The sequence below is a fragment of the Alexandromys fortis genome, unplaced genomic scaffold (genome assembly GCF_014885135.2).
Source record: "Alexandromys fortis isolate MF-2015 unplaced genomic scaffold, M_Fortis_MF-2015_v1.1 scaffold_212, whole genome shotgun sequence".
Lineage (NCBI taxonomy): Eukaryota > Metazoa > Chordata > Mammalia > Rodentia > Cricetidae > Alexandromys > Alexandromys fortis.
The window spans coordinates 1941309-1968087 of NW_026068091.1; the positions used below are offsets into that span (position 1 = coordinate 1941309).

At 47.7% G+C, this 26779-nt stretch overlaps 1 protein-coding gene across 2 annotated transcripts in view; it reads left to right on the plus strand.

Annotated features, from left to right (window-relative positions):
• Ccnd3 (cyclin D3) overlaps positions 1-26779 on the plus strand; it is an 87767-nt gene that overhangs the window by 24069 nt on the left and 36919 nt on the right. The window contains exon 2 of one of the 2 annotated variants that reach the window (XM_050122745.1): positions 23673-23780. The exons of the other annotated variant lie outside the window; for it this stretch is intronic. The gene's annotated coding sequence lies outside the window, so the exon portion shown is untranslated. The remainder of the gene's footprint in view (positions 1-23672; positions 23781-26779) is intronic. 2 annotated transcript variants of the gene reach the window in all.

A 26779-nucleotide genomic window follows, 5' to 3' on the forward strand; every position in this document is an offset into this window, starting at 1 on the left:
ACTAGAAGAATGTCCATCAAAGCCTATAGCCACTTACTCTATGATGCATTGGTGGTTGAATGTGGGATAGTTGTGTTATGCATAATTATGATTTGATTATTGTTTGGAAAGATAAGCATAATATAAGGAGATATGATTGTGTATCAAGATGATAACAAATAGACTCTTTTTTTTTTGGTTTTTTTCAAGACAGGGTTTCTCTGTGGTTTTGGAGCCTGTCCTGGAACTAGCTCTTGTAGACCAGGCTGGTCTCGAACTCACAGAGATCTGCCTGCCTCTGCCTCCCGAGTGCTGGGATTAAAGGCATGCGCCACCACCGCCCGGCTTAAAACCACTTTTGTGGGTGAAGATGCGGCATGGTTGATAGAGTGCTAGGTTGAGGCTCTGCCATTGGGCTTTTTCTCCAGCTCTCAAGAGCATTGTGTGTGTGTGTGTGTGTTATATGTGTGTGTGCACACAAGAACGTGCTTGTGTAGAGGCTGGAAGTGGCAGTGGGTGTCTTTCTCATCACTCTCCAGCTTAGTGTGTTTGAGTCAGGATCTCTTAGTGAACCAGGAACTCACCATTTTGACGAAACTGGTGGGTCAGGAGCTCCTGGCATATCTGCCGTACCCATTGCTGCCCAGTGCTGGGGCTACCACAACCAGCTTCTATTTTTGTTTTGTTTTGATTTAGTTTTTGCTTTTTTGAGACAAGAGTTCTCTATGTAACAGCCGGGGGTGTTTTTGGAACTTGCTTTGTAGACCAGGCTGGCCTCAAACTCACAGAGATTCTCCTGCCTCTGCCTCCTGAGTGCTGGGATTATAGCTGTGCACTACCACTGCCTGGCCCATATCCAGCTTTATACCTGGGTGCTGGAAATTGGAATTCAACTCCCCACTTTACCCAACGAGTAAAATTTCTCCTACCCCCTCCCCCCAATTTTTTTTTCCTGGAACTCACTGTGCAGACCAGGCTGGCCTCCATTTTACAGCTTGTCCTGCCTCTGCCTCTTGAGTCTGGCATTAAAGGCGTGCAGCACCATGTCCGGCCCACAGTGAATTCTTAGTCCCTCTGCATTCCTGTGCCTCAGTGTCCTTGTCTGTAAAATGGGGACTGTAGTGACTGTAACAGTTCTTAGCTACAGAGCCATCAGGAAAATTCCGTGCTATTAGGAAACTGTAGACCCATAGAACCCTCAGAGCAGGGCCTGGCCCATAGCAAACTGTTACATAAGTATCAAGTTATGGAACATGTTAGCCATGAAGATGTGTGTGGGCAAAAGTTTTCCAGTCAGTGCTGGTCTATTTGTTTATTTATTTATGTAGGTTTTTCAAGACAGGGTTTCTTTGTAACTTTGGAGCCTGTCTTGCAACTAGCTCTTGTAGACCAGGCTGGCCTTGAACTCATAGGAATCTGCCTGCCTCTGCTTCCCGAGTGCTGGGATTAAAGGCATGAGCCACCAACGCCCAGCCTAGTGCTGGTTTATAAATCCAGGGATCCAGACCAAATCAGGCAATGAAACCTTCAGATTTCCACGCCCATCTGCGCAGTGAGGATGGCTCTGGGATAAAGACCTGGGACACTATGCCCAGCTCAGTCAGTCAGCAGTGTTTGCTGTGTTCACAGTCTGCACAGTCACGTGAACACTGCTCTGGTGACTGCTGAACCTTGCTCCTGTCTCCCGCACCATACAAAACCAACGACAGCACCAACCGTACACCCACGTGGGTTTACATCCCCCTACTGCCTGGAGGAGCACTTCTACCCTTGTCATGACCCAGTAGGGGGCTCCAGCATCTCTGATGGTGCCCATCCATGCCCCTTGGCCAATCTTTGCATACCTCCCCCAGTAGGGATAAGGGCTGCTGCAGCTGCCACTGTATTGGAGGAGGGGTGAAGTAGCCCTACCCTGCCCCCCACCACTCCCTGCTTCCCCACTGCACCCAGGGCCTCCTTGGTGAACCAGACCTACACATGCATAAAAGGCGGTGGGGTTATTCCAGCCCACAGCCACCTGCGACTCCGCTAGGGCAGGCCGCTTCAGCAACACCTGGGGAAGACCCTTGGCGGTTTGGGGGGTCTGTTTGGGTTTGATCTTTATTTTCTCCTCAGAGGAAGTAAATAAATAGCCCTTCATGTGTCTGGGTGGATGCGAGGATGCCAGACTGTGTGCCTGCTGCATACCGCCAACAGCCGTGACCCGGCCCTAGAGGAAGTGGTAACGAAGCGATGGCTTGCTTTATTTTCCATTTACTCTTCTGCCTCCTTCCCGCCTCCACCCTTTCTATATGTGCTGAGTGGCTTTCTCTGTTGGCCTGGGATCTAATTGTGAGCCCATTTATTCTTTAATTCACTCATTGTGGTGTGAGGGGGCAAATGGGGACTTCAGAGGAGCTTGAGCTAGTCTTGAGGTATGCACCAAGATGGCAAGCCAGCTGCCAAGCTACTCTAGTCTCGTGGGGCTTTGAGTCACATCGCACCTCACAGGACTGCTGCAGTCACTGAATGGGGCTGCGATTTGCTTACCTCAGCACTCGGTCCCTTTAACCTGGCAGTGGGTGGCTGGCTGAGGTCTGATGGCCTGGGCTCAGTCTCCATAACCAGTGTGAAGGTGGCAGGAGAGAACCAACTCCACAGCGCTGTCCCTTTACCTCAACACGTGTGTCATGACTTGCACTCCACGCGTGTGCACACACAAAATAATAAAAGAAATATTAAGTTGTTTTTTTCCCCTTAAAGATAGCACTAGTCTACAAAGTGAGTCCAGGACAGCCAGGACTGTTACACAGAGAAATCCATCACAAGAAACAAAACAAAACAAACAATGTTTATTATTATTATTTGTCCTGGGGTCAGAAAGGGTGGTATACACTTGTAATCTCAGCACTTGGGAGGAAGAGGCAGGGGGACAGCTGTGAGTTCAAGACTAACTTGATCTACAGAGTAGTAGTTCCAGTACAGTCAGAGCTTTAGTCCAAGACTTTGTCTCAAAAACTAAGGCAAGAAGCCGGGTGGTGGTGGTGCACGTCTTTAATCCCAGCACTCGGGAGGCAGAGGCAGGTGAATTTCTGTGAGTTTGAGGCCAGCCTGGTCTACAAGAGGTAGTTCCAGGACAGACTCCAGAATTACAGAGAAACCCTATCTCGAAGAAAAAAAAAAAAAAAGGAAAAAGAGAAAAACTAAGGAAGGGGAAAAAGGATGGAGGAAGAAGACAGTCATGGGGTCAGTCATGCCTGTAAACCTAGTACTCAGGAAGCAGAGGCAGGTGAGCCTTGAGCCTTGAGTTCCAGGTCCTATGCAGTTATCTGAACTAAACAGTAAGACAATGTCTCAGACAAACAAGGCTGGGGGTGGTGGGTGGCTTGGTGGGTAAGAGACCTTGATCTGCAAGCATGAAGACATGAATTCAAGTCTCCAGCATCTCCATAAAGAAGACACCAAGCATGTACATGCCTTTTGCCCCAGCGCTGGAGGTGGAAGGGGGCAGAGATAAGTGGATCCAAAGAGCTGCCAGGCCAGCCAGCCTAGCTAAATTGGGGAGCTTCTAGTTCAGTGAGATAACCTATCTCAAGGCAATAAGGTGGCCAGTACTGGAGGAAGACACCCTGTGTCCTGCTTTGACCCCTGTGTGTGCACACCTATATCATGCGCACTACACACACGCTAAATAAACACTGAAAACTAGGAGCGAGTCTAGTGCCCCAGAAGCTAAGATGGGGAGCTGGTGCTGGAGGACTGTGTGTTCAAGGCCAGCCCAGTCAATTAACAAAATAAAAAAAGTCTAGAGGGCTAGGGACGTAGTTCAGTAGTAACACGCCCTAGGTTCCATCTGCCTTGCTGGGAGTGTGAGGGCCAGGAACACAGGAGCAGGACAGGAAGGGATGTAGTTTGGTAGTAGATTATTGGTTGTTGAACATTTCCATGATTCAGAAACCATTTGAGGCCTCTAGATCCTCTCGCAGAAGTTCAGTCCATCCTGGGACTTCCGAGCTGGGATGGGCTCAGGACAGCCTTCCAGGCATTTTGCCCATAGTCAATCAATATAACTCTCAGCTACCTATGATTCCAGCTCCAGGTGATCCATTCCTCTGATCCCCAAGGGCAGCAGCACCCATGTGTACACACTACCTCCCCCACACCCTGTACACATCATCAAAAAAAAAAAATTGAAGTTGGTATACGAGCCAGGCATGGTGGCTCACTTCCGCAGTCCCAGCATGTAGTGGTTAAGGCAGAAGGACTGCTGTGCATTTGAGGCCAATAGGGTGGTTGTATGTTTGTATGAGTTCTTTCCCTGTGCACACTCATCGTTTATTCTAAATAGAGCTGTAGATACATGTATGATCACAGGTCAGGCTCACTTTGCATACCCGATGTTGCATTTCACACTCTCTAAAAATATATATTTGGGGCTCAGAGGTTAAGAACAGTGACTGCTCTTGCAGATGACCCAAATTTAGTTCCCAGCACCTACACGGTGGCTCACAACCATCCATAACTTCAGTTCCAGAGGAGCTGACTCTTTCTTCCGGCCTCCACGGGCACTGCATGCATGTGGTGTACAAACACACATGCATTTGAGACACTCAAAGTCATTTTTGATGCAACTAAAACAACAACAAAAATCCTAACTCTGTGTGTGTGTGTGTGTGTGTGTGTGTGTGTGATGGATGGATCAGCACATTGGTGTTTGCTGCTAATCCTGACCATCCAGAGTCTAAGCCCCCAGACCCACATGATGGAAGGATAGAGCCAATTCCTGAGAATTGACCTCTGAATTCTGCATTCCTACACTGGTGTAGACAACCACACACATGCACATAGACACACAAAATAAATACATATGTAATAAAAAAGAAAAAAATTAATACAACACATATATCAATAAATAGATTTTTTTTTAAAGACTGTTAAGACTGGGGATGTAACTGCGAGGTAAGATGATTGTTAGCATACAGAGGACCAGGGCTCCTACCTCTCACTGCAATAAAGCAGATAAACAGCCCTTCTTTAGCACTTTTAACACTCAAAATCTAGCCGGGCAGTGGTGGCACACACCTTTAATCCCAGCACTTGGAGGCAGAGGCAGGTGGTCTACAGAGTGAGTGAGTTCCAGGACAACCAGGGCTACACAAAGAAATCCTGTCTCAGGGGGGAGAAAACCACTTAAAATCTAGCTGTGATGTTGAGAAAATTTTCAGGTTTTGTTTTGGCATATGTAAAATCTACAACAACATTCTAAGAGCTGAAGGGAAATGAAATGGCTTCTCTGGTCAACATTTTATTGGCACAATATAAGATTTAAGGGCTGGGGATGTGGCTCAGCAAAAAAAGGCTTTTCCTGCCCAACATAATGGCCTGAATTGGAGCCCCAGGACTGCAATGGCCTGAGTTTGAACCCCAGAACAAATAATAGTAGTAAACATTTGTTTGTTTTGTTTTGTTTTTCCGAGACAGATTTCTCTGTGTAACAGTCCTGGCTGGCTGTCTTGGACTCACTTTGTAGACCAGGCTGGCCTCAACTCATAGAGATCCACCTGCCTCTGTCTCCTAAGTGCTGGGATTAAAGGCATATGCCACTACCACTCAGCAATAATAAGCATTTTAAAAGATGCTAATTAGTATTTAAAAAAATAAGTATTGATTCCTACCTATATAATGAACTTTAATAAACTGTTTTCTTTATGCCCGTATATAGATTGTGTGTGTGTGTGTGTGTTACGTGCATGTGTGTACATGTAGAGGTCAAGGTTGACATTGTCATCTCTCTTCACATACTTTTTTGAGAAAGGCCTCTCTGAACCTGGAGCTAGCTATTTGGGTAGACTGGTTGAACAGTGAGCCCCTGAGATCTTCCTGACCCTATTGCCCCAGTTTTGGGGTTATAGTTCACCCTGAAGCAACGGGCATTCACATCTATACTAGGGGTCTGAACTCAAGTCTTCATGCTTGCATTGCAAACATTTTACTTACCGAGCAGTCTTCAAGGCCCAGTATGTGGATGGCTAATGCTTGTATAATAGCCGCCCCCCCCCCCCCCGTTTCACTCAATCCTTGTACAATTGCCTAGTTTTTCTGCTGGCTCAGGAGACAAACTGCCTGACTTTTAGAGTTCATTCCACTGGTGACGTGTGGCATGATGGCATGATGATTGGGTGTATAGAAAGCTTCAGAAGATAGGGCGATTGGGGTCCAATCAGGGAGGTCTTTGTAGAGACCAGACACGTCTGTGACACCTTGAAGGAGGATGCCGAGGCTGCGGACAGTTTAGAGGGCTGTCACTGTGTGACTCGCTATCCGTTCTGTCTGTCCTATTGCACACATACCCACACCCACTCGGGAGGTTTGTTTCTGTCTTCCCTTTAGAGACGACAGATTCTGCAAACAAGGGCTCCAGCTGTTTATCAGGGGCCCCTCCTAGGCCCACGTGCCAGGGGCTCCTACTCCCTGCTGGAGAAGCTGTGGGGTCCTGATTAAGTCAACAGCTGAGGCAGGGGACTGGGCGGGTGTGGAGGAGGCCGGGAAGCACAGTAGCAGCAGAGGTAGAAGGCTGGAGGGGAGGAGGTGGTGCCCCATTGGGGAGCCCGGGCAGGGAGAGGAAGCTGACCGTGCCCCTCTGTGCTACTAGGGTGTGTCTCACCCTCCTTTGCCGGGAGTAACGATGCCTCCCTCAAGGCTGTGACCACAGCACCTGCTCTGCAGCCCCATGCATTCTGTACTCGGGATTAATTTCTCTGCTTTGGCCCCTCAACAAATCAACATGGCTTCTGGATGTGAGCTTCAGGGGGCTGGAGATGTGGTCGGTGGTGAAGTGTTTGTCTTACATTATGAAGGCCCAAGCCGTGATTACCAGCAACACAACCAAAACAAGCAAGCAAACAAACAACAAAACCCTCAGAACTGGGGACAGGAGAAATGAGTCCATGGGTAAAGGCTGATGTTGCCAACAGTTCACAGTGCAAGAAGAGAACCAAGTCTCTGTACATAGGTGTGCCATAGCTTGTGACAGCAGTAATCATATAACCTTAGGTCTGAGTGAGGATGGTGCACCTGTCGTTCCAGCACTTGGAAGGTGGAGGCAGGAGGATTAGGAGTTCAAACCTGTCTAGGCTACATGAGATCCTGTCTCAAAAAAAATATTAAAAGTGAAGCTTAGAATAAGAAAACAAAAACTAAAAATATGAAGGAAAAAATGAATGGGTTGAGGATGGTGACACATATCTCAAAAAATAAAACAAAACAAAGGCCTGATTTCCTGTCATATCAATGACGATTCAGGGAAGTTGGTAGACGCCTGAATTGGATGGTCTGTATGACTTGACCCCTTCTTTATCCCGGAGAGGAAAACCAAGGGGCACAGTCTGTGAATGTCTCCTAGCATACAGAGCTGGACATTAACCTCATTTCTGTAGTCAGGAGCTACCAAGGGCATACTTAGATTCCCAGCTTGTGAAATTCGAAGTCCTCAGAACACACTAACATTGGTTTGGGGTTCAGATGTGAACCAGCCCCCAGGTAAAGAACGTTAGAGACCCAGTGAGCTAAGATGAGGAGGTTTGGCTGTGAATTCCCTTGGGTTCCCTTCATCAAGCTCCGTTTCCCCATAGCAGTGGCTCCAGGAGCGTCTGCGCTAATCCCTGTGTTTCTTTCCACGGCATCCCTACACAGACACTGGAACCCCTGTGGCATCAGGTGAACAGGCCTCCAATTGCTCAGTTCTGGAAGCCAGAAGCCTGATAACGAAGTGTGAGCAGCCGAGCCACAGGGCTGGGTAGGAGCCACAGGACTGAACACAGAGACCTAAACTTATTTAATGCTTGTATTTATTTATTTTTAAAGATCTGTTTATTTTGATGTGCATTGGTGTTCTGCCTGCATGTATGTCTAGGTGAGGGCACCAGATCCCCTAGAACTGGAGTTACAGACGGTTATGAGCTGCCATGCAGGTGTGGGGGATTAAACCCAGGTCCTCTGGAAGAGCAGCCCCCAGACACCAAATTAATTTTGACATAATTTCAGACTTAGACTGAAGAATTGTACCAAAAAATTTCACTGGAGAGATGGCTCAGCAGTTAAGAGCACTGGCTGCTCTTCCAGAAGACCAGGGTTCAAGTCCGGTACCTATGTGGCTGCTTGCAACTATCTGTAACTCCAGTTCCAGGGGATCTGGCATCCTCATACAGACATACAGGCAGGCAAGATACCAATGCACATAAAATAAAAATGAATAAACCTTAAAAATTCCACTATAGTCTTCATAAAGATTACCCAAATGCTGACATTTAAAGAACCCTTTTCTTGCGTGCATGGTGTGCGCATGTTTGTGTCAGTGGGTCTGTGCGGCACAGGGATGGACACACGGCGAGGTATAGAGAGGACAGCCACTGCTGCCAGGGCTCCTCCCTTGTTTGAGACAGTCTCCTGTTGTTCACCACTGTGTACGTCAGGCCAGCCAGCTAGCCCATGGCCTTCTGGGGAATCTCCTGCCTCAATGCCCACCTTGCCTTGTTCTGGGATAACAGGCACGCTGCTGCACCCGTACTTAATTAGGTTCTGGGGATCCAAATTCAGGTCCCCCCACACCTGGCAAATTATTTACCCCATGAACCATCTCTCCAGACCAGTTTACGTTGTTTGCCATGCTGGTGCCCAAGAACTTCTTAAAGAACTCTTATTTTTGTAAGACCAGGCTGGCCTCAACTGTAGCTGAGGATGTCTTCCTGCCTCCAACCCCTTGGTGTCCATCACCACTCGGTTTATATGGTGCTGGGGATGGAACCCAGGACCCCATGCTCATTATGCAAGCATCCTATCAACTGTGCAACATCTCCAGCCCCCAGGCAAAGAACATTAGAGAGACCCAATGAGCTAAGATGAGGAGGTTTGGCTGTGAATTCGCTTGGGTTCCCTTATCCAGCTCCGTTTCCCCATAGCAGTGGCTCCAGGAGCGTCTGCGCTAATCCCTGTGTTTCTTTCCACGGCATCCCTACACAGATACTGGAAAACCTGTGGCGTCAGGTGAACAGGCCTCCAATTGCTCAGTTCTGGAAGCCAGAAGCCTGATAAGGACAGCCGGCCCTGAGAAGCTGCTGTGGCAAGATCCTTCCTGTCTCTTCTTGTGGCCCCAGGCACTCCTGGGTTTATAGCTGGGTTGCTGCAATCTCTGTGTCTGTCTTCAGAAGTCATCGTCTCTCTGTGTCTTGCACCGGCCGTATCAGATCCGGTGCCCTTCCTGCTCCAGAACTGGCCCATCTTAATGACCCTGCTTCTAGATAGGGCCACATTCTGAGATTTAGGGTTAGAACTTCAGCTTCCGTGGAGCTTCAGGGAGAAATTTGTAACAACTTTTACCTCATTTTTCCATTTAGGGGGGCAATCCATACACCCCTTCACCTCATTTTCCTAGCTTGACCCTGCACTTGCTTGTGTATGGGCTCTGCTTCAGCCATGCTGTCTCTTCTTCAGAGGTGGGGGTGGGGGTAGGGGTGGGGTGGGGTCTGCTTTCTCAGGCTGGCTCAGTTCCTGCCTGTTTCCCCTGTGCCTCAGGATCCTTCCTTCCCAACACAGGTGCTAATGCTAGCCTTCACTACCTGCCACTAATTATATCCTGGGGATACTTCTGGATTCTCCACAAAGCTGAGCATGGTGGCTCATGCCTGCAGTCCCAGCACTTGGGAGGGAGAGGCCAGAGGCTCTCCAGGGATTCAGGCCAGCCTGGGCTACATATAGAGAACCTGTCTCAAATTAGAATCAAACAAATAAAACCCAAAGAAACAACAACAAACCCAAACCTGAGACAAACTAAAATCACCCAGCCACCCGCACACACAAACGAAAACAAGGGTCCTCCGTTCAGTACCCCTTCAGCTCTGTCTGGAAAGGACCAGTGTACCCATCATTTGATGGTGAAGAACAGAGGACCAGAAAGCATCCCTGCCCGAGGACTGACGACAGGCATTCCTGGTCTCTCCCCTCTCTACCTTCTTGCGGAGTCGCTGGTATAAGGTATTTCAGGGCCCAAGAGCAGCGAGCATGTTCACTGTCTTCCCTCTGAGGCTTGCAGAGCTGTGACCCGTCTTACACGGAGGCATCCATCTTCTGCTATCTGCCTGTGCAGCATGGCAGCTCAGAACTGTGTCCTCCATTCTGGGGCAGGAGATAGATACTTGGTGGTCCCTTCCTTTCCTAGAGAAGTTCAATTGTTTTAGAGGTGCACACCATCCTTGCCTTCCCCAGAGGAAGCACCTCCTAAGGGATGTGGCAGAAACACAGTGGCTCAGTCAGTGGCCTACCACATAAGCACGAGGACCCGAGTTCCAACACTGGGTACGGTGGTGCCTGCTTGTAATCAGAGCTGGGGAGACGGAAGCAGGATGTGTCTGGGGGCTGGCTGGCCAGTCAGACTCCAACGAGAGATCCGGTCTCAGAAAGTAAGGTCAGTGGCTCCCGAGAAAGGGCTTCCAAAGTTGTTCTCTAGCCTTGGCACGTGGATTTGAACATGTACACTCACATATGTGCAAACATGTGCATGTACAAAATAAAAATAAACGAAAAGGCATCTTCGGATACTCAAATACCATAGATCCAGTGACTTATTGAACTACCGCAGTGTTTCTTTTACAGTTTTTATTACGTTTTATTTATTTTGGGGAGGCGGCAAGAGCATAGAGTACATATGGAGGTCAGAAGACTTACAGGGTCATTCTCTCTTTCCATGGAGTGGGAACCAGGATTTGAACTCAGGCCATTTAGCTGGGCCACAAGACCCTTTCCCCCTGAGCCATCTCAGAGACCTTTGCTGCAATGTTTGCCCCTATGAAGACAAGTCAAGAAGAAATATAAGATTTTGACTTCATTTTTACAGTGGAACAAACACTGATCTAAATTAAATCTATTAAATAAAATCGATTGGGAAAAGAGGGGGAAGGAAGGACCAGGAATTGTCATGACGATTGTTGTGGAACTTTCTAAGGCTTACCAACTAGGAATTCCTTGGTATAGATGACAGCCATGTCTAGCTCAGCCCTAGAAGGCCCTGGCCCACACCATCATAGGTGTCTCTGCCCTGGGGTGACTGAAGGCAGTTGCTCCCCGCCCAGAGGAGCTCAGCTGTCTCTGCTTGCCCTCACTCAGCCACCTGGACTCATTCACAGTTTTCCTGTCAGTTGGGCTGTGCGCGGGAAGGGGCCCCTGTGGGTGGGGAGGGGCCGTGTCTCATCTGCTGTGGGGTTTGGTATCTTTCCTCGGGCTTCAGCAGAACAGGTGCCGGCCAACCAGCTGGGTGAATTGAGGACATTCTTCTCACCCCCTCCAGTCCCTCCCCCAACCCTCCACATCCCATTTCCTCCCCTCTCCATTCACAACCTTCCCTCCCTTCTCTGTCCTCTACCCTGCTAGAGCAGCGCCCCATGAAGGGGACTCACAGGGAAAATGGGTGAAAGTGTCCCACCGCCACCCTCCTGTTCTGTTCTATTCAGAGGGGAGGGAGAGATAGGAGGACCCTGGAGAAGGCAGGAGGTGCTGTTCTAGGGATGGCCCAGGTCCCTGACTTTACCTACAGGCTCCATGCACGTGCAGTAAAGGCCATTATGTAGCTAAATGACCATCCCTCCAGGGCTCCCTCCTGCTCTCCTAAGGGAACAGGCATGTGGGTGGATGGTGAAGGAGTCAGAGTAGAGTCACATTCTAGAACAAAGATCCTCACAGTGGAGCCTGTAACTGCACAGCCTGGAGGGCCTCACCGCTTCCCCTGAGAGGTGATGGTTCTGTGGGACTGGAGTGGGGCCCAGGAACTGCATTTCCAGGTTATTCCCTGGCAGGTGTTGCTGCTGCTCCTGCTCGTATAGGGACTGTACTCAACACCTCTATTCCAGGGCCCCTCCTAAGGGATAAGAACTCAAGGCAGAGGGGCCCCAGTTGTGGCCTCTCCTTTTCAAGGTCCGTATGTCCTGTTTTATGCAGAGGGGGAATATGGCGTAAGAGACGAGTTCAGGGCTACCCTTGGCTAAGTAGTGAGTTCCGGCCTAGCCTGGAATATGAGATGGCAGGTGAAGGCATTTGCTTTGATACCCTGCTGCCTGAGTTTGATCATCAAGACCCACTAGATGTAAGCAGTGAACCTACTTCCCTAAGTTTTTCTTCTAACTTTCAAACACACAAACACACAGATGCATGCATGCATGCACACATGTACAAACACGAGCACACTGTGTAAATGCAACACAGTCAAGAGGAGACCTCCCCCTTGTCTGTTTGCCCCCACCTGGCCTGCCCTTCTGAGCAATGCTGCCTGCCCACTTGAATCTCTTGTTCCTCCCAGCCCTGGGAGAAGAGACGCTTCTGTCTTCTCTGGGGTTTGCTTTTCACTCGTCCTGTGCTGTGGAATGCCGGGCAACAGGTCCAGAGCACAAAGCTAATCCTGCTGCAGCCGCCCGGGAGGGACCCACAGTAATGTGTTAGAGATGTCGCTCAACTCCAGGTAGCAAATGCTCCTGATTTTGCAAAAATTAACTACCATAAAGTGAAAAATAATGCTTGCAGAAGTATTTACGTACATGCAGACAGAAGGCTTGGCTGGCAAGATCCCTTCAGGACCACCAACCAGGGCTCTGCTTCGAGATTTTAGGGGCAGGAATAGAGCTCAGAGGAGATGCTAGCTAGCTTAGTCTTCGGCAGGCCTTGAAAAATGAGGGGGACTTGTGCATTTATTTTCTGAGTTTTTTTTTGTGTGTGTGTGTGTGTTTTTGTTTGTGTGTGTGTGGTTTTGTTTGGGCCTGTTTAACTTTAATTTTTACTTATTTACTTTTGTGTGTATGGGTGTTTTTCCTGCCTGTTTGTGCGCCATGTGTGTGCCAAGTGCATATGGAGGCCAGAGAGGGAATCAGATGACCTGGGACTGGAGTTCCAGACAACTGTAAGCTGCCACGTGGGTGCTGGGAATCAAATCTGGGTCCCCTGAAGAGCAGTCAAGTGGCTCTTAACTGCTGAGAGAAAAGTCCTGGCTGTCCTGGAACTCACTTTAGACCAGCCTGGCCTCACAGAGATCCGCCTGCCTCTGCCTTCCAAGTGCTGGGGTTAAAGGTCTCTGCCACCACCACAAGGCGATTTAAAATTTTTCAAAGACTGGCTCTCATATAGTCAAGGTTGGTTTTGAATTTTTTTTTTGTTTTTGCTTTTTGAGACAGGGTTTTTCTGTGTAACAGCTCTGGCTGTCCTAAAACTAGCTCTTGTAGACCACACTGGTCTCGAACTCATGGAGATCTGCCTGCCTCTGCCTCCTGAATGCTGGGATTAAGGGCGTGTGCTACCAGCGCCCTGTGGTCTTAAATTTATATATATATCTGAAGATGATCTTAAATTTCTGATCTGTCTGCTAGGGTCACATAAATTTGTCAGCTCCTCTGAGTTTATGTGACATTAAAGAACAAACCTAGGACTTGGTACATGTTAGGATAGCACTCAGCAAACCAAACTACACCTCCAGCTCATTTTTTGTTCATTTTGCTTTGAGATGAGACGTGAATATGTAGACCGGACTGGCTCTGAGCTCGCAGTGAACCTCCTGTTTCCATTTTCATAGGTTTGCACCACCACTTTCAGGAACAGCTCAGAAAATCTGCCTTGCTTTGTAATTAAAAACTGTCCAGTCTTAAGAGCACAACTACTCTAGATGAAGACCTGGGTTCGGTTCCCGTGTCAGGCAGCTCACAACTGCCTCTAACTCCAGTGCAGGGTGCCTTACACCCACCTCTGGCCTCCTCAAAATATCCACACGCAGACATACACTTAATTAAAAATAATAACATCTTAACGAAACAAAACAATGGCCAGGTACGGTGGGTTATGCTCTATAATCTCAAAACTGGAAAAGCTGAGGCAGGAGGAGAGCTTCAAGTTCAAGGCCAGCCTTGGCTTCATAGGAATTCTGGGCTAGGCTGAAATCCAGTATAAGACCTTTTCCCATTTTGCTTTGGGAAGTAAGAATATAAAAATAAAAACGTTCTATCCTGTGATACTGTGGCATAGCATGTAGGGAGCAGGAGGTAGGGCTCGGGGTGCTGGTATTTCATAGCTGTATAAACCTGTGCACCTCTGAACACTTTGGCCTTGTTTCAAGTTCGTCTTTTTTAATTTAAAAAGGGATGGAGATGCCAGAGAGCTGGCTGGTTTGGAGCACTCACTGCTTTGGAAAGGGCCCCAGGTCAGCTTGCAGCACTGTCGGGAGCTCCAGCTCCAGGGCATTCAACGACTCTTGCCTCTGAGGGCACCTGTGCTCCTGCGCACATATGCACACACTGACTCATAAGTCATAATTAAAACAAACGGAGCCTCAGGCTCCCTGCCCTTCCCTGCTGAGCTGTTGGCAGCACTAGGGATTCTAGAGGAGGGGCAGCCATTGCTTTCAGTGTGTAACAAATGGTGAGCCCACCAGGCTCCAATGAACAGCATCAAACCTATAGCCACACGCAGTCTCTGTTTAAAGACTGAGTGTCACAAAACAAACCGAAATGGCATGACTATGGGAAGTGGACCTGTAGACAGGAGGACGGAATAACGGACAGGAGGAAACTAAGAGACGGCGATGGCTGAGGGTAAACGGCGCGTTATGTGCATGTATGAAATTAACAATGAATACATTCAACCAATTAAAAAAGAAAAAGAGGAGGCCAGTGAGCTAGCTCATTGAGTAAGCATGCTGGCCACCAAGTCTGACAAACTGAGTTCAATTCCCAGAGCCCACGTGGTGGGAGGAGGGAATCCACCCCATAACTGTCCTATGCTGTGGTACTCACCCGTAAGCACACAAACAGGAAATTAATAAATGTGATTTAAAAAATTAACATGCATCACCCGAAAGATGTCAGTGCAGACAGATGTGGTGGTGCACACCTATAATCCTGGCAGCAGGAGGGTCAAGCATTCAGGTCATCTTTGGCATATAAGGACTTTGCAGGTTACTGCAGGCTAGATTAACACTCTGTCCCCTACCCCCACCCCTCCCTGGCCTGTGTCAGGCTTACCCAGCTGTTCCGCCATCTCATTCCTAGGTCCCTGTCTTTCCTCCACGAGTGGCCTTCACTTGCTGGCTCCATTTCCTCACCGGCCACTTTTATCTTAAAGAAACACTGCATGTTTTTGTTTGCCAATCAACATCCTTCCAAACAAGAGGATCTGGAGACTTTAACCCAGCCTCCACAAGCAGGACTCCATCTTCTCTGGCCTATCCGGGGCGCGTAGCACACGCATGCCCTTTCATGATTGTGATCTGTATAAATGCCATTTGTGTCTTCAAATGCTTTACGTCACCTAATTTGGGAAGCCGTCTGTGTGTGGACACAGCGTCATTTCTTCTGGTGCTGGGGCTGTGCAGCCAGGCTCTGATTGTTGCACACTTGGGTGCTTTCCAATCTGAGGCTACTTACTTAGCCACTATTGAACTCCCAGCACTCAGCAGCTGCCTGGTCTCCAATCTATAAAACCTGCCTTCCTAAAGGTCATGGCCATGGGTCTTCCCTGCAGCAAAAGCTGCCTCTTCCATGTCCTTGGCTGAACCCCAGTCCGCACTTTAATTGGACCTGCCTGACTAATCACCCTCATGGCCACCCACCAGCCCATCCATCAAACTGGAATTCCAAGCTCCTCTCCTTCCCTTGTTTTCTTTAAGATTTTCCAGCCAGCCTGTGGGTACAAGACCTATAATCCCAGCTAGTGGGTAGATTGAGGCAGGAGGGACTCAATTTCAGATTCTACCTGGGTTACAGAGTAGGTTCAAGGCCAGACTGAGCAATTTAGGGAGACACTGTCTAAAACAAGTGAGAGATAGAACTGATAATATAGCTCAGTCAAGAGAGCTTACTTAACATTGTGTGAGGCCCTGGATTCAAACCCTAACACTGAGGGGAAAAGTCCAAAGTTGATAAATCTGATAAACCAAGCACAGAATTAAGGAAGTAAGAAGTGAAATGAATGGATGGATGGATGGATGGATGGATGGATGGATGGATGGATGGATGAAACTGCATTGCAGGTATGGTTGCAGGTGACAAGCCTCAGTGACTCAGGAGGCTAAGAGTGGAGGATCCCTTGAAGCTATGCCTTTGAGGTAAGCCTGGGCAACAAACCAAGACCTTGGCTAACCAAAAATAAAAATAAATAGGAGTAGGCATGATGCCATAGGCCTTTAATCCCAGGCAGAGGCAGGAGCATCTCTGTGAGTTTGAGGCCAGGCTGGTCTGATCTAGCTAACTTGTTTATTTATTAGTGTGGTCCTGGGACAGAAGCCAGGGTCTGGTGCATCCTTGCCAAGCTTTCCACACTAAGCTATGTTCACAGCTCTGTGGGCTGCTTTCTTATTGTGTTCATTTATTTATCTGAGCGTATGTGTGCACATATGTGTGCGCGGGCATGTGCCTGCATGTGTGTGCATATGTGTGTACGTGTGTGTGCGCATGTGCATGCATGTGTGTATGTGTGTGCATGCACGTGTGTGTACATGCGTGTGTGCATGCGTGTGTGCATGTGTCAGAGGATGACTTGGGGAGTTGGTTCTTCCTTTTCACCGTGTGGAATCTGGGAATCGCACTCAGGTCGTCAGGCTTGGGGGCTGGGCCTTTACCCGCTGGGCTCTCTCGGTGCCCCACAGCTGGCTTATTCCTGGAGTTCTGGGATGAAACCCAGGGCCTTAACCATCAGGCAAACATTCTGTCAATGTCTACATCACCAGGTTACCTTTTTCTTTTGTTTGTTCTTAGACAGGGTCTCCCTAAATTGCCCAGACTGGCCTTGAACCCATTTTGTAACACAGAAGGACTTGAAATTGGGTCCTTCAGCCTCCATCTGCCCCAAAGCTAGGATTTGGGGGGACCATAGAGTGGGTCCTGTACCACTGAGCTATATCTGTGGCCCCTAATTTTGGATTTATAAAAAATTTTCTTCTCTAGTCAGGGGGTGGTGGTGGCGCACACCTTTAATCCCAGCACTCGGGAGGCAGAGGCAGGCGGATCTCTGAGTTTGAAGCCAGCCTGGTCTGCAGATTGAGTTTCAGGACAGCCAGGGCTACACAGAGAAGCCCTGTCTTAAAAAATAATAATAATATAACAAATAATAAATAAAATAACATAAGATTAATGTGTGTATTTGAGACCATATAGCCCCCATTGGTGCAGCTTTCTTTTTCAGTCCTGTAAATGGCTTTCTGTATCCACTCTCCATAGCATGGAACACACAGAATCTCAGTCTTCTGAGCTTTGACAAATAGAAACACCCTCGCTACCATTAAATCAAAGTGGAGGACATTCCTATCACCCCAGAAAGCTCTATGGAGTACATTTTGGAACCATTTCCATTTCCCCTCCAGAATTAGAACTTTTTTTGTGTAGAATTTCAACTAAACAGGATCCGGCAGTCTATTTTCTTTCTGTATCCAGTTTTGCACAGGCTGTACGTGGTGTGCAGAAGCGATTTGTTCTTTTCCAGAGCCAAGTTGCATTCCATGTATGGCTGTATATGTGCTGTTTGTTTATCCATTCTGGTGTTGACAGACACTTGGATTGCTTCCAGTTTGGAGCTCTTAAACATCTATGAACATCCTTGTGCAAGGGTTTGTTGTTGTTATTTCTTGTTATTTATTTGGTTGGTTTGTATGTGTGTATACGTGTGCAAGTGCACATGTGAATTCAGAGAACAGCTTAGGGGAGTCAGTTCTCTTCTCTCGTGTAGGTCCTGGGACTCAAACTCAGGTCGTCAGACTGGGTGGACAGGAGCCTGAGTAGGAAGGTGTACTTCAAAACAAGCAAGGTGGATGAGTTGTTCCTGAGACAGTGAGAAGTGCACCATTGTTACAGAGTCCCCACTGTTTGACGTGGAAGAAGAGGTGACGGAGTTGAGCAGAGGCTCCAAGGAGACAGGGTCTCATAGAGCCCATGCTGGCTTTGAACACAGGTAGCTAAAGATGTCCTTGAACCTTTTTTGGTTCGGTTTGGTTTTTTGTTTTGTTTGTAAAGCACAATTAATAAAAACTCAGAGAGCAATTAGGTTCAGCCTGAAGACCAGAAAAGCAAAACAGCCAGCTAGGTACCAGTTCTTACCTTGACCTCAGTCAATCCTGCCTCCAGGAATCTCAGAATGAGACTTTGCCTGAGAGCTGTCTCCTCCTGTTTTATAATCGCTCTAGGGCTGGGATTAAAGATGTGCACCACTGGGATTAGAGGAATGCACGGCCCAGTTTCTAGGGCAACTAGTGTAGCGACTGGGATTAAAGGTGTGTGTCACCACTGCCTGATCTGTAAGGCTGAGCAGTGGGGCTGTTTTGCTCTCTGATCCTTAGGCAAACTTTATTTATTAAAATACAAATGAAAGCCACTACAGTTTTGTTTTCTAAAGCAGGGTTTCTCTGTGTAGCTCTGACTGTCCTGTAACTTGTTCTGTAGACCAGAATGGTCTGGAACTCACAGAAACTCACTTCTTCTACCTCCTAAATTCTGGGATTAAAGGCTTGCACCACCATGCCCAGCCCAGCCCTGAACCTTTAATCTTCCTGCCTTCACCATTCAAGGTCTGGGACCACAGATGTTCCCACCTCACGGGGTTTACTCTGTGCTAAGGCTTGAAGCTCAGGCTTCCTCCATGCTGAGTTGGAGTTCTACGCCCGTGAAGGGCACCATCCCCAGCCCTAACCCTCTTTCACCTCTTAAAAACACGGTTTGCTTCATAGCCCCAGGATGGCCTAGAAGTCTCAAACCTCCCTCAGCAGCTCCACGGTTTGGGGTTTCAAATGTATGCCACCTTGCAAGTTCCAAGCTGGCCTTGGACTTGCAACAATCTTCTTGTACCTTCTTCCTGAATGTTGGGATGGCGGGGCCTTGTATCATGATGCCTTGCTTTGTATATTAACTTTGTATCTTCCAATGTTGCCTATACTTTTTCATTAATTCCAGGAGTGTTCTTTCAGGCTTTCTACATTGATAGATCAAAGAAACTCTTTTTTTTTTTTTATTTTTTTAGAGACAGGGTTTCTATATGTAACAGCCCTAGCTGTTCTGGAACTCCCTCTGTAGACTAGGCTGGTATCGAACTCACAGAAATCTGCCTATCTCTGATGTCCACTAAATGTGGGTACATAGTGAAATATTGAGTAGCAATGTATAAATTAACTATATTAGTACTGGCAGAATGGCTCAGTAGGTAGGGAGCTTGTCGTCGGTCCTGATGCCCTGCCTGAGTTTGATCCTCAGACCCACGTAGTAGGAAGAATTGACTCTACAAAGTTGTTCTCTGATCCCCATGTGTGTGCCAAGGCACACATGCTCTCACACACAATCCTAGTAAATAATAAAAGTATGTTTCAAAAATACTCAGAGAGCTGGAGAGATGACTTGTTGGTTTAGAGCACTGGCTGCTCTTCCAAAGGACCCGAGTTCAATTCCCAGCACCCATATGGCAGCTCACAAATCATCTGTAAATCCAGTTCCAGGGGATCTGACACCATCACACCAGTGCACACAAAATAAAGTAAAATAAATCATAAAGAAATTATTTTTTAAAAATATTGAGAGATATTGGTGGTGGCGCACGCCTTTAATCCCAGAATTTGGGAGGCAGAGGCAGGCGGATCTCAGTGAGTTCAAGGCTGGTCTGGTCTACAAAGCAAGTTCCAGGACAGCTAGGACTGTTACACAGAGAAACCCTGTCTCAAAAAAAAAAAAAAAAAAAAAAGAAAGCCAGACCTGGTGATGTAAGCCTTTGATCCCAGCACTTGGGAGGCAAAGACAGGCAAATCTCTGAGTTTGAGGCCAACATAGTCTAGTCTATAGAGCTAGTTCTAGGTCAGTTAGTGCTGCACAGAGAAACCCCATCTTGAAAAAAAATCACAGAAGAAAAATAAAAATACTGAGAGAAAATAAGAAACAAAATGATGTAGATAACATAAATGTATATGATATATCTCAGGAATTTCTCATTGTGTGAGAGGGCTTGCTGCACAAATATGAAGTCCTGTGTTCAGCTCTCCAGCATCCATGCAAAAAGCTAGACTTAGCCCAATGCATACATGTGACTCCAGCCCTGGGTAGGGACAGAGACAAGAGAACCACTGGCTTGACGGCTTCTCCAACACGCTGCTGGCCTGGGCTCAGTAAAAGACACTGTCTCAAGGGAACAGGGCAGAAAGCAATAGAGGAAGATGTCAACATAACATTCTCCTCATGGGTGCACACACCTGCACACACAGCTCCATGCACAACACACCCAAATAATGTACACACACACACACACACACATAAGCACACATTTACCTTTTACCCTAGGCTGGCCTTGAACTTCCTGCGTAACCAAAGATGACCTTGAGATTCCTGGTCCGGGGACCAGAGGCTCGGTGGAAGGGCTTGACTCCTAAGCCCAAAGACTTGAGTTCCATTGCTGGAACCCTGTTAAGGTGGAAGGAGAGACCCAACTCCACAAAGCTGCCTCTGACCATACACATGCCCACATGAATACAAATAAATAGAAAGTTTTTAAAATCTTTTGATTCTCCTTCTTCCACCTCCCAAATGTTGAGATTTTAAGCCTAGACTCCCAGTTTAAAGTTGCTTTTTAAATTTTTGTTTTGTTGTGTTTTTTTTGAGACAGTTTCTCTGTTTAACAGCCTGAGTTGTTCTGGAACTGGCTCTGTAGACCAGGCTGGTCTTGAACTCACAAAGATCCACTTGCCTTTGCCTCGCAAGTGCTGGGATTAAAGGTGTGCGCCACCATTGCCCTGCTGATTTTTAAATTTTTAATCTGATTTTATTGTATTCATTTCCTTGTGTATGTGTGTTTATGTGTGTCTGTGTGTGTCTGTCTGTGTGTCTCTGTGTGTGTGTACTGTCTCTGTGTGTGTGTCTGTCTGTGTGTCTACCTGTGTGTGTGTCTGTCTCTAAGTGTCTCTGTGTGTGACTGTCTCCGTGTGTGTGTGTCTGTCTGTCTGTCTGTGTGTGTGTGTGTCTGTGTGTGTGTCTGTGTGTGTGCCCGTCTGTGTGTCTGTCTGTCTCTGTGTGTCTGTCTGTCTGTCTCTGTGTGTGTGCCTGTCTGTGTATCTGTCTGTCTGTCTCTGTGTGTCTGTCTGTCTGTCTCTGTGTGTCTGTCTATCTCTGTGTCTGTCTGCCTGTCTGTCTGTGTCTGTCTGTCTGTGTGTCTGTGTGTGTGCCTGTCTGTGTATGTGTGTGTGTGTCTGTCTCTGTGTGTGTGTGTCTGTCTCTGTGTGTTTGTCTATGTGTCTCTGTGTGTGTGTGTCTGTCTGTCTGTGTGTCTCTGTGTGTGTGCCTGTTTGTGTGTCTGTCTGCCTGTCTCTGTGTGTGTGTGTCTGTCTGTCGTCTGTGTGTTTGTGTGCCTGTCTGTGTCTGTGTGTGTCTGTCTCTGTGTGTGTGTCTGCCTGTCTGTCTGTGTGTCTGTGAGTGGGGGTACACTCATGCCATGGTGCACATGTGGAGGTCAGAGGACAACTATCAGAAGTCTGTCCTTCCATCATTAGTGGCAGGGATCAAGCTTGGGTTGTCACATTTGTGCAGCACAGTGCTTTTAACCCCGTGAGTCACCTCGTTGGCCCCTGAGAATTTGTTCGTGTGAATCTTTTCTTCTCTTACAAACTCTTATTTGTTTTATTTTCTGTCTGTAAGTGTTTGTATGTATTACGCCACATGTTTGCCTGGTGCTTAGAGGACAAAGGTGGTCGATCCCCTGACATTTGAGTCACAGGTGGTTGTAGGTGCTGGGAACTAAACCAGGGTCCTCTGCAAAAGCAAAAAGTGCCCTTAGCCAGTGAGCCCTCGCTCCTGCCCCCTGAGTTTTCAAAGTCTAGTGACTTCATTTCATCTAGTGTGCTTCCCTTCACACTAAACCGTTGCTCTGAGCCCTTAGACGTACATACATACACACTTACATATCAGGTTCTTTCCCCGATAACCTTACTTGGCAATAACCTTACTACTTCTTGGTCTCCAAATTTTGGGGGGAAATTTTCTTGGTTTTTGAAATGTAAATTTCTGGGAATTAGTCATGGGGAAGGTGAATAGTTTGGTGGAGAAGGTTCTCTGAGGGTGTCTCAGCTGAGGGTCACAGGCTGGTCCGTTCCTCACACTGAGTCACCTGCCAGCGGACGCTTCCTTGTGGGGACTGGGGGGCGAAGAATGGCTCATCACAACCTTCTCCCCACCACTGAGTTTGGTTTCTTTGCATACACCTGCCTGACAGGTGGCCCCTCAATAAAAGGCAGTCTTAGGCATCCACGCATTCAAATTAGCAAGCAAGTCTGGTGTGGGGGTGCATGCCAATAGTCCCAGCACTTGGCTGGGGATCGAGCTAGGGCTCCTCCTATGCGAGGCAGGCACTCTGTCAGCAGCTAGAGCCCTAACCCTCATTTAAATTTTTGTTTATTTTTTTGGGTTCTTTTTGTTTATTTGTTTGCTCTTTTTTTTAAAAAAAAAAATAAAACAATTAATTATACACATGCGTGGTATGCAAACATGAGTGCAGGTGCCTGTGGAGGCCAGAATCAGGCGTCAGATCTCCTGGAGCTGCAGTTACAGGCAGCTGTGAGCTTCCCAAAGTTCTGGGACACAAACTTGGGTCCTTGCAAAAGCAATACAGGTACTCTTAGCTGCCGAGGCATCTTTTCAGCCCTGCCCCGCCCCACTAGGCTTTCTTTCTTTCTTTCTTTCTTTCTTTCTTTCTTTCTTTCTCTTTCTTTCTTTCTTTCTCTCTTCCTGGTGTTTGTTTGTTTGACTTTTTAAGACAAGGTCTCACTCTGTAGCCCAGGATGGCTTGGAACTCACTGTAAAGCCCAAGCTGGCCTGTGTCAACCTCCCAGGGTTTGGATTACAGGCAGAACCAGCACTCCTGACTCAGTGTTTATATGAAACTGAAGTCACTGAGTGAGGAGAAAGTGCATTCTACGGTAGTGAGTGCCTGATGCAAACCTATAGCCCCAGCCCTAGGAGGCTGATGTGGGAAAAGAGGGCATGAATCCTGGAGTCCAAGACCAGCATGGGCAGCAGGAGAGAGCCTATCTAAAAAGGGGGAAAGTAAAATACTACCACTCCTAATAAATGATTAAGCATTATCTATGTAAATTATAATGATCACGCATGTTTAAAAAGCTTAGCATGTAATGTGGAGAGGTGCTCAGTGGTTAAGAGCACTAGCTGTTCTGCCAGAGGACCTGGATCTGATTCCCAGCACCTACCAGGTGACTCAATGCCTGTAGTTCCTGTATCAGGGAATCTGACACCCTTCTCTGGCTTCCGTGGACACCAGGCACACGCGTGGTGCACAGACATATACAGATGCAGGCAAAACTCTCAGAGAACACACTACACAGATAACAGTACATACATATCATACACAGAAAACAACACATAAATAACTAAAAACCAGAGAGGGTCTGCTAGAAGGCTCCATGGTTGAAGGAACTTGTCATGTATCCAAGCCCTCTGGGGCCCACATGGTGGAAGGGGAGAATCGGCCCTACAGAGCTATCCTCTGACCTGCTCTCCATGGCACATACGGGATGGACACACGTCATACAAACACACACAATTTTTAAAAAGTATGTGTCATATTGATTCCCCCAATTCTGTTCTGTGCAGAGCTGTGGGAAACTATCAGGCCACGGCTGATAACACACACTAGCATTTCTAGAACTTACTACTCTCTTCTAGGAGAGACGGCTCAAGGATCAGACTGCTGAAGGCCATCCTTAACTGCCCAGCAAGTTCCAGGCCAGCTTGTACGACACAAGACCCTGACAGGCTCAAGAGAAATACCAGGTTGGTCAGCCATCTTTGTACCCCAAGTCCCTTTCAGGGTTGAAGTGATAGTAGTGACAGAATTTACCAGAGCAAGAATCAAGATGGGAAGTGAAGTAGGTTGTGGTTCAACAGGTGGCTACCCCTCTGTGACCCTTTCTAACTTGGGCTGTTGTTGAATAATAACAGGGGCACTGGGGAGCCGCCTCTAGGGGCCCTCTGTAAACTGGCAGTGGGTTTTCTGTATAACTGGTGTATAAACTGCTTCTGGACAACTGTGTGCTGAGTTCTGCTTAGTGTTTTCCGACCAGACCGATGTGAGCTCCAGCTGTTTTCTCTCAGAGGAAGAGGGAGCTGGGGGTGGTGGCTCAGACTTGTAATCCCAGGAGTGGAGAGGTAGACTAGGGAGGATTAGGAGTTCAAAGTCATCCTTGGCTACATAGGAGGCTTGAAGACAACTCTTAGCTAAGTGAGATCCTTAAACAAAACAAAGCACAAGAAGGGGGGAGAGGGAGGCTGGAGGGGGCTGAAGACATGGGGACTGGAGAGAGGGGAGCTAGAGAGGGGAACTAGAGAGGGGAGCTGGAGAGAGGGTACTTCAGAGGCGGGGCTGGAGAAAAGGAGGTTGAAGAGAGGAGATGGAGAGACGGGGACTGTAGGGGCTGAAGGGGACTGAAAGATGGGAGCTAGAGAGATGGGGGCTGCAAACTGGGGCTGGAGAGATCGGGGGATGTAGAGAGGCTGGAGAAAGGGGGACATAAGAGAGGGGGGCTCATCAGAAGGGAGTAAGCTACTCTTATGAAAGACTGAAGTTCTGTTCCCAGAACCCATGTTAGGCAGCTCATAACTGCTTGTAGCTTCAACCCCAGGGAATCTGATACCCATTTCTAGAGGGCACCCAAATATATGTGGCAAATGCACACACACACACACACACACACACACACACACACACACACACGTTAAAGAAAAAAAAACTTCTTAGCCTCAAATACTTGTGTGGGATATCCTGTTTACAGATGAGAAAACAAGCAAGGGGTAGAGAGTCTACCCAACTCAGATTGTACAGCTGCTAAAAAATAACAGAACCAGATGTGAAACCAGGCAGGAGCTGGAGGCAAAGGACTCGCCTAACGTTGTGAGACCCTGGCTTCCATTCCCAGCACCACAAACAAAACTAAACAAAACAGATAAAGCAGGCAGGGAGCCTGGCTATGGAATGAGATTTTGTTTCTGTTGTCATTTTTCTGATGTCCAACGAAAGCAGAGAGACACAGACACTCAGCAAGGCCACACAGCTGGTACCTTGGACATCTGGGAATCAAACCAAGTTCAAGTCCAGAACAAACCCTGGTAACCATGACCCAATGCTAAGCCCATGGTAGTTCTTATTACCGCTCACACGCTTGTTCTTCTGGACTGAACCCAGGGCCATGTTCAGACCAGACTGGGTCTGTTCGGTGTCAGGACCACAGACATGTACAGAGCTCTACCCCTGGGCCTCATGGATGCTTTCAAAATAGAGATCACGCACTGACCTTCCAGGGGACCCCACTTCTGTTTCCAGTACCTGTGTCTAACTCCAGGGGACCTGACACCTCTGGCTTCTGAGTGCACCTGCACTCACATGCGCACACCCTGACACAGACACGCATGTACACATAATTTATAAAAAACAGAAGATCTAGAGCTGGGGATAAGCTCAGGTGGCGCAGTGTGTATCTAGCATGATTGAAGGCCTTGGCTCCATCCCCAACACCACATAAACTATGTGTCCTGGTTCTCACTTGCAATCCTTGCACTTGGTAGATGAAAAGAGAGTCAGAAGTTTAAAGTCAGAAGCAAAACAAACAACATAAAACAACCAACCCCACCAAGTAGTGGGGACTGGGGAATAAAGTATTTGTCACACAAGCATGAGGATCTGAGTTCGATCCCCAGAACCCTAGGGAAAACATAGGCATGGTGTATGCTTACAATCCTAGCACTGGGAAGGCAGAGACTTAGAGGCCCCTGGGGCTCCCTGGCCAGCCATTCTAGCCTAGGAGAGCTCGGTGAGCTCCAGGCCAATGAGAGACCCTTTGTCAAGGGACATGCATGGTGTTTCTGTGGATGATACCCAAGGATGTCCTCTGCTCTCCCGTGCATAAGCACACACGTGCACACACACACACACACACACACACACACACATAAGCACAAGTTTGAGGTAAGTCTGGGCTACATGAGACCCTGCTTCAAAAAATAAATGGGGCCAAATGTAGTGGCATACTCCTTTAACGTCAGCACTTGGAGGGCAGGGGTAGGTGGATCTCTGAATCAAGACCAACCTGATCTACACAGAGATTCCCATCTCACAAAACAAAAAGTAAAACAAACAGAAAGCAATAAAATAGGGCTAGGAAAATGGACCCGTAAGTAAAGGCAGACTTACAAACCTGAGGACCCGAGTTCAATTCCCCAAATCCAGATGCAACTGGGTGGTGGTGGTGCACACCTTTAATCCAGCACTCAGGAGGCAGAGGCAGGTGAATCTCTGTGAGTTCGAGACCAGCCTGGTCTACAGAGTGAGTTTTAAGACAGGCTCCAAAGTTATAGGGAAACCTTGTCTCAGAAAAAAAAGGCAAACAAACCAAAAAAAAAAAAAAACAAGATCAAAAAACAACAGTCAAGTGGTGGTTGTACACACCTTTAATCCCAGCAATTGGGATGCAGAGGCAGGTGGATTTCTCTGTGAGTTCGAGGCCAGCCTGGTCTATAAGAGCTAGTTCCAGGCAGGATAAGAACCAAAGTTACACAGAGAAACCCTGTCTCAAAAAACCAAAAACCAAAACAAAACAAAACAAAACAAAAAAAAAATAACAACAAACAAAAACCAGATACAGTGTATTTCTACAAGATGGGATGCGGGACAGAAAGGTCACCTGTGAGCCTGGAGTATACAGTGAGAAGAGACCAGAGAGACCCCGACTTACTGAGGTGGGAAGGGAGATCTGACTCCTGAAAGTTGTTCTCTGACC